General features: G+C 42.2%; 1 protein-coding gene across 12 annotated transcripts in view; it reads left to right on the top strand.

Annotated features, from left to right (window-relative positions):
* Positions 1-13613, top strand: part of CACNA1D (calcium voltage-gated channel subunit alpha1 D) — a 351834-nt gene that overhangs the window by 175516 nt on the left and 162705 nt on the right. The gene's annotated exons all lie outside the window — the stretch shown is intronic.

The following is a 13613-nucleotide window of genomic DNA, read 5'->3' as shown; positions in this document are numbered from 1 at the left end:
TTTTCTTTCCTTCCCCTTCCCTTTACCCTTTCCCTTTCCCTTCCCATCCCCTTTTCTGGTCCTTCCCTGCCCTTTCCCTCCAGTTCTTTTTTTCTGCCATTTCCTCTTCCCTGCCTCCCTCCCTTCCTTTCTTAGCTACAGACATTTTTCTCTTTTAAGATGCTGGCTGTAAGCACTCTTAAATGAATTTTTTTTATCAGAGGTCTCTGTTTTTGAAACATATCTCTATTTACCTTTGTGGCCTTTAAGGCCATCTCTTCTACAGCCTGCCTGTTAGAGCGTCAAGACAGAGGGAGCCACCCACTAAATAGTATTGACATGAAAGTATGGGCCACATTGGAATCCATTCTTTATCCTCACTTTTCAATACTGCAGCCATTGTTTCTGTGGATAGAGGAGCCTCCCTCCTTTTCATACTGGTGTTGAAGGCTGTGATATTTAATAACCACACAGTCTCTCCCAGTCCTTAAAAACAGCTGCCGTCTGTGCTGCCTGCAGCCATTATAGCCAGTAGTACTCTCATTCTCTGAGAGTACATATATATCTTGTAGGGTGGCATAGGGAGCCTGTGCTACTGCTGTTTGCTAGCTGGTGCCCCTCATTTGGGGGGGAGTTTGTTTATAGATTTGCTTTCTTTCTGAGTCTCAGTTTCCTGATCTTTAAAACAGTGCTCATAACTTCTGTGGTCTCTGGATGCCAGCATTAGTGTACATGAAAACTTTTCCGAAAGAATCGAGTGCTGCTGTCCATACTGAAAGCCTTCCCTTGGGTCCTCCCTGCAAAGATCCTGACTTCGTTTAGCCCTTTGTCCCTGACGGTGCTTCCAGCTGTGGTCTTCATTAATTTTTCTGGATCTCCAAGATTGCCTCTGCTATAGACAAACTAGAAGGGTTACATGTGGAACTAACTAATTAAGAAAGAAAATTGGTGGGGAGGGAGAAGAACCTTCCTGGGTCATTCTCAGAGTTCATACTGCATATGATTCTCTTTCCAGAGGACTTATCCAGTGGTGAGATAAGAGATGCTTCCCCGTTTTAGTGTTAGTTTGTGTATCTGACCATCCTCATGTCTCCACGGCCTGTCATGGTTCTGTCCTGTGTTAGTTAGCCCAAACCTTGCCTCTCTTCTCTCCTGTTATCACTGGGAGGGCAGCCTGAGGCTGGGGGAAGAGATAAGAATGTTAGATGTGAGCTTGGAGCACCTGGGACCTTGGACTAGTCATTTCTGCCTTCTCAGTTAACTCTAAAGGAGGGGCTTGGATGATGTGAGCTCTTATGGTCTCTTCTGGTTCTTAGTCCTGGAATCAGGAGCCTGGCTCCCTTGAGGACATGTAACTGGGTGCATAGCAGGTCCTCTTTGGTTGGCTAATATTTTGTCTAGTCTGTTTTTCTATGACTAGCTTAAGAAAATAAATGTTCATTTTTCCTAAGCAGCTCATTTGCCCAAACTTGGCCTTTCCCTGTATTTAGCCACAGCAGAAAGAAGAGCCAAGTGCTTCATCGTTTCTCTCGTAGCAGTCCATGTGTCCCTCAAGATACTGGAGAACATTAAAAAACATTCTTAGGAAAGGTTTCCTGACTTGAGCACTCTATATTTATGAAGCTAAAACCATGAGTATATGGTATACTGTTAGTGCAGGAAGGGGCTGGAGACATCACACAATCCAATATCTTAATTTTGCATGCCAGGAAACAGGAATCTGGGGAAGGAAAGTTCCTGTGCCCAACATGGCAGAGGTGGGCCGTCGTTATCACTTAGAGTCCATTGTTCTAAGGAAGCTAGGGTCACCACATTGCTGGGTCTGGAGTCAGGAAGACCTGAATTCAAATCATACCTTTGATACTTTCTGGCTGTGTGACCCTGAACAAGCCTCTCTCAGCCTCAGTTTCCTTATCTGTAAAATGGGGATAGTAACAGCACCTGTCTCCTAGGGCTCCTGTGAAGGCAAAATGAGATAATATGTACAGTGTTTTGCAAACCTTAAAGTGATATAAGAAGTGACAAGACTTTTATTATTGTTTCCCTGCCACATAGAATTGCCCATGAAGCTAATTTTCCCAGAACTATTTTTGCTAAGCATCTTTTACTTTCTCTTCACATTTTTAGAACCTGTGTATTGAAATGATTATGTGGAAGAAATTCGATTCCTAGGAGGGGGAAGATCACTTTTATTTTACAACCATAATTGCCAGACAGTTCTGTTCATAAACTACTTGACCTCTGACTCTCGCATTCAAAGATGCAGTGACTGAGGGGGCAGCTGTAAGCTGGACAGTGACTGCTACGTTTTAAAATGTTGGCCATGAGCCTTCTCCATGGGCCTCCCTCACTGCTCTGCATGGCTGCTCTCTGTTCCATCGCCAAGGCTGTGTCTACAGACTCCAGCTGACAGAAAAATGACTCTTGTCATACAAAGTTTTCATAGATTTCCCCAGGTGCGGGGCCTTTGTTTGTAGCATTAAGGTAAAGACCCGCAGACTTTGCCAAGGAGTGGTTGCAAGTGCTTTAGAAAGAACAATGTGGGATTCTTACCAGGTGTCATGCGTCTTCTCCTCTCCCAAGGAAATGTTATGTCCCCTACAATTATTTTTTCATAAATCATAAGCTCATAGATTGCTTTAGAGCTGGATGCAACTGTAGCATCATCTCATACAACCTCCTTGTTTTACAGATGAGGCAACTTGGACCCAGACAGGTGAAATACCCAAAGGCTTGCAGAGAGTAATTTGTAGAATCCAGATTTGAATCCAAGCCCTCAGGCTCCCAAGCAGGGCCCTTTCCACTATACCCTGGTGACCCTCAAGTCAGTGTGTTTTATATTGACAGTTATGTCATTCTTTAAAAATTAGAAACACCTAGGGGGATTTCAAGCCCAGATTGGTGACCACTTGTTTAGCATTTGTCAAAAAGAACCTGGCTGTGATGGCTGCACAGGTGCCTCAGTTGAAGGGCATAGGATGAACATAGATCAGTGCCCAGGTAGAGCCCGGGGTGTGGTTGCACACAGGCCCTCTAGACTGCAGGCTCCCAACTCTGGTGTCCTGTTCTTTGACACTGAGGGAGGGAGTGTGTGCCTTGACCTCTGTTCATTGTTATACAAGATGCATTCTCCCTGCTTCTCTGAGTTCCCGTGTGGCCATTCCATGCTCTCCTCTCTCTGACTGCCTTCGTCTTGTGTTCTGCATGTTGGAGGTGTGATCTGGACTGTTTTGATATATCCTGAGACTACTGATTTGGAGGGATTTTGATTTTATATCAGATCCAGTTTTAAGGTGAGTGACATGCCTTACAGACTTAGAGTGCATCTGCAGAAGTAACCAAACACAAACATTGACTAACACTTCAAGGAGAGCTTTGAGGAGACGCTGGAACAGAAATTCATAGGAGGAACTGTGAGGCTTTGGGCTTTCATTACAATTTTTCATCAAGTTAGCAAGAGATGTTTCTTATGCTCAGGAATTACAAACCATATGAAATATTAGTCAATAGCTAGGACAGTTTATATTTCACTTTTGAGAAACCTTGTGGTTATTCTCATTTTAAACTCTAGATTCTATTTACACTTAAAAAATGTCATTGAAGTGTTTTGTTTTTACATGGCTCCCCTGTTCCATCTCCACCCCTGCCCTGTCTATCCCATATAACAACAACAACAAAGCAGACCTTTTTGAAAAGTGAGTGATAGAATTCTGACTTCATTCTTTCTCACTGCTATTGACAGTACTAAAGTAGACGCAGTAAGAGAAGCCAGTGACTTGTCAATGCTCAACATCTCCACCATGTTCCTGGGAGGTCAGACGATGACCTTTTGAACCTGTATCTGCCCCATGACACCAGGGAAGCATGTTGAGTTTCAGTCACAGCCTTGGGTCACTGTTGACCTGACAGAAGTAGCTTGTGACTGATGGTTAGGAATACCAACTAATTCAGTGAAGTGAGAATAGTCCCTTAATCTATTTTCCATATTTATAAAATGAAGACAGTATTTATTCTTTTAACTTCATTTGTAGGGTATGTTGGCCTGCCTGGTGGCTATGCAAAGATTAAGAAGTGGAGTGAGTTGTGCTGTTTGTCAAACTAAGATGGAGGAATTTGCATATCAGGAAGAACTCTCCTTAATTCAGAGTAATTGGTGTGTGTGTGTGTGTGTGTGTGTGTGTGTGTGTGTGTGTGTGTGTGTGTGTGTGTGTATGTAGGGTTGGGGTGGGGATAGTCAAGGTGAATCAGTGAAAAGTGCGAATTATAATATGTCTTTAAAGAAATATAACTCAGTAAACATCAAAGGGTTAAATGACAGATCCTGAAGTTCAAGGAACTTCAGTTTCACTGAAGGCATCAGGAACATCTCCACGGATGATCATAGTACAGGAGGAGTGAAAGAAGCAAAAGAGAAATCCAGAAGAAGGCCTCCAGGCTTGCCAGGCAGCAATATGGGCCCAGGCTTTGCTGTTTAATGAGAATTTGTCATGACTTTCTCAAGGAATATTAAATTGCTGGGGAAATAGAGTACAGAAGGTGGTTGTAGGGGAGACCCAGGTGTGAAGCAGTAGCGGGATAAGGAGATGTGCTGGTGACCTGGTTAGCTATTAAGGGAGAGAAAGTAAGGCTTTTGAGTGATTAGAGCTTGTAGTAAGCATGAATTTAGGTTAAGTTCATTTCAGTTTGTAAGCTCCTAGTGTGGGTCAGGCTGTGGGGAAAGAGAGGCAATAATCAGAGGGATTCCCTGTCACCAATAGTTTACCTGCTACTTGGGGGAAGGTGCGGAATGTCGGTGTAAACTGAGAAGTCCACCTCAGGTAATTTACGGAGGAGGGGAGCACGCCAGCCGCCAGGAAGGTGAGGAAAGGCTGTCTGAGGCAGGTGCTTCTTGAGATGAAGGAAGCTATGGATCCTAAGAGAGGGAGGTGAGCAGAGGGCATTGCAGGCACTGGGGATGTCCTGAGCAAAGGCCACAGGTAGCAGGTGGAGGAGTTGGGCTGGGACATAGGATGCATGAAGTCAGCCATGGCTCTTTGTGCCAGGTACTATGGGAGGTGCTGGGGATTCAGAGACCAAAAAACCCAAACCCCCTTCCTTGTTCGGAGGGAGCTTATGTTCTGTTGGGGAAGACAGTGTACGCACATATAGATAGATATAAAATATAAACATTGTTAAATAGAGTGGTTTGGGGGTTTGGCAGAGGCACTAACAGCTGTGGAGGATCAAGAAAATCCTCCTGTCAGAGGTAGTGGTCAGCGTGGAGAACTCTAGTCATTTTATGATGCAGAGGTGAGTGATAAAGGGAATTATAGGCACTAAACCAAAAAATCCCCACTGTGATGGAGAAGGGCTATGTGTGTGTGTTTGTTGTAGAAGTGCTGGAGAGCCATCACATAGCGAGAGTAAGGTCAGAGATTCAGGAGAAGAGACAGCTGTCAGAAGAGGGAAGGACAGAGTTCAGGATCATGGGCTAGAACTGGTGAAGGTGATGGTGGTTAGAAGTGGCAGAAACCGAGCAGAAGCAGAGGCCAGGAGAGTGGGAGAGGTTGGGGTCCTGACAGGACAGTGTGTTTGAAGGAAACATGAATGTTGAAGTTACCAAGCATGAGTGCAGGATTTGGAGTATTCACAGAAGCTGAGAGCTCCTTCCTTCTTGTGAAAGGAGGGAGAAGGGCCAGGAGGCCAACAGATGTTAGGATATTTTTAGTTAGATCTAGGCAGAGTGAAGGAGCAGAGTCCCATAGGGATTAGGAGAGGTTGGAAGAGGCATTAAAGACTCTGTCAGGAGTCTTTAGGAGGAGGCTAGGTTTATGTGAGTGTCAGAAGATGAAAAAAGTATTACCTGAAGAAATCATTGGTGAAGGGGGATGGTTTGTTAATGACAGAAGTGGGGTATTCAGAGTTTGCCCCTGAAAGAGGTGGCAGATGAGAGGAGGCACTGGGGAGGGGCTGGCAATGAGAGAAGACAGAAAGCTAAGAGGATGGAAGGTTTTACTTGGGGTGACAGTGACCCTGGATGAGCAAGAGGTGGCAGTATGGTAGCCACAGGGAGCTACGACCAAGTAAGGAGACACTTTTAGACTAATCAGCCCAAACATCCTAATTAGAATCAGAGTGAGTCTACGCTAATAATGTCTCCAGGATGGGATCTCATTGTGGTTATCACTTTCAGAGTTTGTAGGATCCTAGAATCCCATGGCATTTTTTTAACTTACGTAAGTTATAGAGTTACATGAACTAATATTTATCAAAGTATACGATATTACTATATTCTACCAAAGTAAGCTTTTAATGAATCGATAATTGGATACTGAGACACCTGTGTTCTCAGCTGTATGTGATGTCTGAGGCCTGATTGGGAGTGAGCTTCTCTGGTTGTCTACACAGTGGGACTATGAGACTGATCATGTGGCCAGAGAATACCCAAGCTTGGGGTAACTTGAAGGACGTGTCTCAATCAGCCCTCTCCCGGAAGAACAAGTCAAACAAATTAGATTTAAAGTCTCTTTTTTTAAAATTTATTCATTTATTTTTAGTTTTCAATAGATAAAGTTTCTTTTAAATAGAACCCTGAATCTCCTAATATACAAACCACGAATATACTTTTAAAACAGTGAGCTTTCTTGTTGCTGAATTAAAAAGCTTTCTGCTGGAGGAAACAGCCGGATCCCGATACCATTGGTACAGGACTTGGGAACTGCTGCTTCTGAAATCAGAGCGAGTGGGAACTCCTCTGCTGCTGGCTGCTAGCTCTGGTTTCCATAGAAATGGAGGGCAGATCTGTAAGGGAAAGTTTTCTCTGATCTTTGTTTCCCTCGACATCTGTTTCCTTGGCAACAACAGTGGTTGGATCCAGTAGAAGTCCTCACTTCCTCATATCAGCACTGACTATACAGCATCCAAGCTCCCTTAGAAAATTATTTTAACACAGTAGCAAGAAGTTTAAGATCTCAGATAACTTTAGTGCCTTTGGCACAAGTGGAACCCACACTGCAGCTTAGCAGTTTCACTCCAAATCATTGCCATGTGAGTTTCATGTCACATGCATAGTTTATTTCCGACTCATGCCATGCTGCCATGGGAAAGGAAGTTTTCTAGTGAATCCTTTTAGGGGGTCAGATCACTACATTATTTAAACCTAAATCCTGGAAGAGAGAATTTAAAAATTAATGCTATCTCACCAATGTGTACAACTCTACCTCTTCACAAAGCCACTAAGCTAGGAATGATCTAAATTAAAGTCAGAACCTTTCTACACTACCTACACAATAGGTGGCATTTGCAAGGACTGTTATAGTCACAGATGAACAGAGTGTTTTATGGGCTTTGTCACTGAATTTCTTGGCAGATAGATTGGCCAAGGTTGCACAAAGGGGCCGCTGAGTATGAAATGGTGCTGTGCACGTTGTAGTTGTTCAGTCACCAACTATTTTGCTCATCATTTCTGATAAAATTTAACTAGGGCATGTTGTTCTAGGGAGTATAATTGCTTACAGAATGATCATGTTACTCCAGAAGACCCATCTTCGTGGGCAAAGGAAAATTTCCTTTTTTTTAAAGTGCAACGTTGTCCCTGCAACTAGATATGAAATCTAGACTCCTGAAATACTCATATTCCCTTCAGGAATGTTACATTCATAAGTTACAAAAGGATGGCACCCAAGAAATGATCAGCCTATGTCTCAGAGGCTAGTGTGGGGCTTTCGTCACAAATTTCAGGTTGCTGTTATAAACTCAGCATCCAGGATCTATAAATTTGTAACTTTGTCTTAGTACTGCAATTAAATTATTGAAAAAAATCTAAACCTATTATCACCTCTTGGAGCCTTTGCAGTTCCACAGTCCCACCTCTATAACCCGCCTGCTTTTGCCCCTTACCAGGCTTCCAGCCATTTCACCACTTGCCCCAAGCACCAACCACACTCCAAGTCTGCTTTATGCACCACTTTATTTCATTCACCTTCTCTTTCTTCTCTTGCTTTGCCAAGCACTTTCTCATTTCCCTTCTTCAGTCTTCCTTTTCTCATCCTGACTCATTGATTCTCTTTGATCTCGTTCCTTCCACTTTAACCTCTTCTCACAGAAGCCAGAAGTAGAATCTGGATGTGGAAAATGGTTCACCTTCACATTTTTCTTGATTCCTCCTAAATTTCCTGACTCCGGATTTAACGTTCACCCTTCTTCACAAGTCCAGAGTACTCCAGATAATCTTTACAACGTCCTTCTTATTTTATGCCAGACCTTTTCTCTTCTGTTCCTACAATCAGTTTTCATGGAAAATTGAAGTCAGTTTCATGTGGCAGGAGAGAATCAAGTTAAACATATGGATGAAGTAGAATTGAAAGAATATAGGTTGGAATTAGAAGACCTGTGTTCTGGTCCCATCTCGTGTTCTCATAAAACTTTTTGACCTTGGGCCAAGTGGTTTACTTTCTTGGGTCTCAGTTTCATCTGTAAAATTAAGGGACTGTACTAAATGTGCTCTAAGTTTCCTTCATGGGAATAGTGAAAGATAATATCTTAAGCTGATAAATTTACATATGGAGGTTCTTTGCCCTCCTCCACTACCTTTTAAGACCCCAGGATCCCCAGAGCTGAAGTAAGGTTTCAAGGTCCTCACTCCAAACCCAGTATTCTTCAGTGGCACTATGCTGCTCCCATGAAGATCTTTCTGTGGGGGAATAAAGTCTTCCCATTTGTTTGGACAGATCTGTTTGAATTTCACATGAAGGTTGAAAGATGAACATTATGGTCTCTGGAAGCCTTTGTTTTGATGTGATAGACTAGGAAAAAGCATAACACTCATTTTGGTTTCTTTCACTTCTTTCTGACTTTCATTTTGGAAGAATGACTGTCTTGTTTGTATATACCTTCAGCAGAGAAAGAGGGTCTCATAATTGTTGTGAGCATGTAAAATCATGGTGAGATTAAAAAGTTCTCCAGTAGGCATTTTTCTCTAATCCTAATAAGTGCCTCCTGGGCTATGAGCACCACTTCTAAGACAAGTTTGATTTCCTTAAGTTTGATTGTCATAAGATTTAAGGATAAGATTTTAATCCACAAAGAGCTAGATCATTCCTTCACAACTCTGCTTTGAAATAAATCTTGGTAATGAGCCAAGCCATCTTCCTGGCATACTTTGAATCTTAGAGCATTCTGAGACTTTTCAGCCACCAAAATCAGGGAGTTTTATAATTCTCAGAAGTATTCTTATCTTGCCTCATCCTGGGTTTGACACAGTCAAAATCTGATATGACGAATAACCTGTCAAGGAGACCGGATTTTTGGGATTGCTCTGTGACCTTTCCCTATAAGATGTCACAGGAAATCTGGATTTCAGAAGGATTTCTGGGTAAATCTGAGCAGCTGCTCCCATATGTCCCGCTCTCAAAAAATTCATGAATCAAGTATTTATTAGGCATCCGCTATATTCTCAACACTTGGTTCTTTCAGAGTAAAAATTAAGAGAAGACATAGAACTTGCCCTTGAGAAGCCTAGAAACTAGTTGTGTCAGAAATGCAAATTGTGAAAAGTGTAATTATGAGAAAAGCACATTGTTGAATTCCAAGGAGATAATTTGAACAGTATGTGTATCTATGTATAAATATATGTATGCATATATGTATGTATACATACACATATACATAAACATGCGTACATACACACACATATATACACACACATATATATGTATGTATGTATGTATGTATGTATATAACTTAGTACTGTGAATTTACCAGTTACTGCAAGAGATGCTTTAGAGATTGACTGCTCTTTAACATTATCACTCTACTATGATCACATAGCTACTATGTGTAAAAGTCAGGATTTTAACCCAGGCGTTCCTTCCTCCAAGATTAGCCCTCTATCCACTCTACTTCTCTTCCTCTTAATGGTGAGTTCAAAGGGTAGAAGTGAAAAAGTGGGAGTTGAACTAGATCTGCAGGAGGAATAGCAGGGTTTGGAGAAGTGAGAAGGAGCTGGGAAAAGGCTTTCCAGTTGAGAATACTTCATGAATAAAAATATGGAAATCTGAATAAAAATAAAATATTCCAAAGAGAGTGGATGGCTTAGTTTCTTGAGAATAGAGGCACATATTGAGAATCAGTGAAGGTAGGATTGGGCCCGACGATTGAGGATGAAGACTTAGAAACCATAACCTAGGACCAAGGAGAAGAATGCCTCCAGGGTGGAAAGTAAGGGAATGATGTGAGAAGGGAATTCTTCATCTGCTGCTTTGTCAAGAATCTTTGAACTTTTCCAAGCATTTAGTAAATGCCTACAATGTTTTAAGCACTGGAAACCCTGGTGCTGAGGAAGTGAGGGCACAAATAGTAGCCTTTGTTCTTAAGGATGAGGAGACAGTTTCTTCTCCAGAGGAAAAAAGGCGTAGAATAAGTATATGTGAAGTATAGACGAATTCAGTGTAGCTTGGGGATCAAGAACAGCCTCAGGTACAAGGCAACCCTTGAGCTAAGCCTTGGAAACCCCTAGGAAATGAGGAATTCTGAAAGTCATGAGGTGAGGGGGAGTGCATTCCAGGCTAGTGGGACAGGCCTGGAGAAAGCACAGGGAAAGGCGATGACCATGAAGAACAGCAGGAACACTGATCTGGCTGGACTGGAGAGGACTTGAAAGAGAAGAGCATAGAATGAGGCTGGAAATGTAGGTCAGAAGCAGGGAGTGAAGCAGAAGACTCGACATTGGGTCCTAGAGGAAGCCACTAGAGTTTGTTGAGCTAACAAGCGATATAGAGTTATGCTTGAAAATGATCACATTGGCAGCTGGGTAGAGGATGGACTGGAGAGGGCAGAGGCCAGAGGTGGGCAAATATTTCGGCAGATGCAGTAACCCAAGCTAGGGAGGATGATGTGCTCAGGTAGGCTGGTGCCTGTGCAAATGAAGAGAAGAAAATGTATAGGAGAGAAGTTGTGGAGGTCAAATACACAACACATGGCAGGTGACTGTGGGAAGAGGGAGTGAGGAGGCAAAGATGACCTTGAGATTGTGAACCTGAGGGCTGGAAGGATCGTGGTGTCCTTGACAGAAAGCGCTAAGTTCAGAAGGAGGAGGGATAGGGAGAAAGAATTTGTTTGGTTCTGGACTTGGTGAATTTAAGTTAGCTACAGACCATCCAGTTTTATGGTCCAGTTTGGTGATTCAGGACTAAAACTCAGGAGAAAGTGTAGTCCTAGATAAATAGATCTTGAAGTTATCTGCATAGAAATGATCATTGAACCCATGCATACAGATGAAGTCACTGAGAGCAAACATATATAGAGAGGAGGGCCCAGGTAGAGTCTTGGAGTATATCCACAAGCAAGGATGTGACATGGATGCTGATTTAGGAAAGGAGTTGGAGGAGAGGTCAGAGAGGTAGAAATGGAGCCAAGAAAGCAGCATCACCAAAAAGTCAGATATAACTGAGAAAGAAGAAAAGGTACTCGAGAGATCCTTCGTAACTTTAGAGAGCAGTTTCTGAGAAGTAAAGGTGAGATGAGGAAAGTTTGTGGGAGCAACAAGTGTGGTCAGTTTTCTAGGATTCTGGCTGTGAAAGGGAGGGGAGAGAAAGGATGATGCTTGGAGAGCTGTTAGCATCAGGTATGAAGTTGTTTAAGGGCCAAGGACATTGGAGTGTTTGCAGGCATCAGGAAACAGAGCAGAAATGAGGAAAAGATTGAAGTTTAGAGAAACTGAGGACAATTGTGAACCTGATCAAGAGGACCAGTCAAGACCAGTCAAGAGAAGACTATTTATTTGAAATTGTGATAAGAGGAGAGAATGAGGGATGATGTCAAGGGGTTTATATATGTAAAGTAGAAGAATAGATGGTTTATAGCAAATGACCTCTTTACTTAATAAAGTGTGAGCTTAGGTCTTGGTGAGGGGAGAAGGAGCTGTGACGAGAATGAGAGAGCCCGGCTGAAATCAGATTATGTAAATTTGTAGAGGACCCAATCAGTGCAATTGCATGACATTGCATGATGTCTTCCAGCATGGTTCAAAAGTATATCTTATTTGAAATATAAAGCCATTCACTCCCCCACGGTCTTAGTCATTCTTTTTCCCCCATTGAGCTGACATATTTTCCTTCTTTTAAGTGAGAAAGAAAACATTGGGAATGAAAGGAGATTCCAAGTTCTGAGGATATTCCTGTTCTGCATAGACAGTTTATTGGCCAGAACATCCTTAGACCTCATTATTTGTATGCTTTTTAACCTTTGTTTTTGCCTTTGTTTTGTTGGTTCTAAGAAGCAGTTGACCACAAAAGAAAATTCTGGAGTTTTCCAGATATTGGTGTCTTCTGCCTCTTTATACGGCCACTAAGTCCCAAGGTGAACCTGAGTGATGAACACAAATCAAAGTTAAATGGTCCTGGGTGATTCTTTCAGTCCATGATGAATGTGCTGAGATCCAGGGAGTTTATTTTTTCATCAGTGTCTTTTACCAGATAGTTTTGTATTTGTGTGGTGGAATTTTAAACAAAATTCCTAAAAGAAGTAAATCGCACGCTGTTGTGTCTCCCTGGTACATTTGACCTTTCCTTTCTCCTTTGCTTCTTTTAGTCCGTGTTTCCCCTCTGAATGCCTTCTCATTGCTCCCATTAGCTCCACACTAGCTAAGGTCCAGAAGATACTGCACTTCAGGCTTCCTAACCAGCAGCATGACCCATCCCAATTTGTTGGAACATAAAAATCAATTCCCTGGAGTTCCATCAGACAGGCTGCTTTTGTGATCCAGCCTGCAGTAGCATACTTTCCTTCTTTTGTAGCCAGGGAACTGAAAATTTTATTGTGGTTGCCTTTGGGACCAGGAAACAATATTAGAAAACTTTGTCTTTGAAAATATCCTTGTGGTTTGTGAATTGAATAACATTTCTTGAGAGACAGGTTTTCAGGGATCTGGTGATTCAGAAGCACTCATTGTGAGTGTATGCTCAGAGGGGCTGGAATAAGAGAAATTAACCTCTGTGTGTTTCTGAAGAATACCTTGGAAAAGTGGCTCACACCTCATGTCTCCCCCACCCCAGTCAGATGAATGATAGAACTTCATTATTTTTTTAAAGTCATGTGTCTTATTGTTGGAAGACAATTTTCATTTTTGCTAGGTTTTTCTCTGTGTAGTCCTAGGAGCCAACCTTTAAATGAATTTCCCCATGAAACATCTGGTTGCTTATTCTATAACAGGAAAGCATGAGCATTTACAGAATGCTTTTCCTTGTTACCTCATGACATGAAGTGAGGAGAGACTTAGATTTGAAAACTCTGTGACTTCCTAGTTCTGTGACCGTGAACAGGTCACATAAGCTTCTGAACCTTGGTTTTCTCATCTGTAAAATGACATTAATAATACTTGTATTAGAAATTTCACGGACTTGTGAGGATTTGCTGAGACAATGTATGTAAAGCCCTTTTCATACCTTAAAACATTATATAAATATCAGCTATTTTTATTCTTGCCTTTCTTAGCAATAACAAATTTACTTTCACTAGAGTTTTTCAAGCAGAGGTTGAGGAAGCCCTTGAGATGCTTCCTGTTCAGGTGTCCTCTAAAGGCCATACCCACACTGAGCCTCTGGGATTCTAAAAACCCTTTGTGAGCGGATACCAAAGCATTGTCCTTCTGTCCATCT

Source organism: Notamacropus eugenii, chromosome 3 (assembly GCF_028372415.1).
Source record: "Notamacropus eugenii isolate mMacEug1 chromosome 3, mMacEug1.pri_v2, whole genome shotgun sequence".
In the NCBI taxonomy this organism is placed as follows: Eukaryota; Metazoa; Chordata; class Mammalia; order Diprotodontia; family Macropodidae; genus Notamacropus; species Notamacropus eugenii.
The sequence above is the reverse complement of the archived record's forward strand: the minus strand, read 5'-3'. Positions and strand labels throughout refer to the sequence as shown.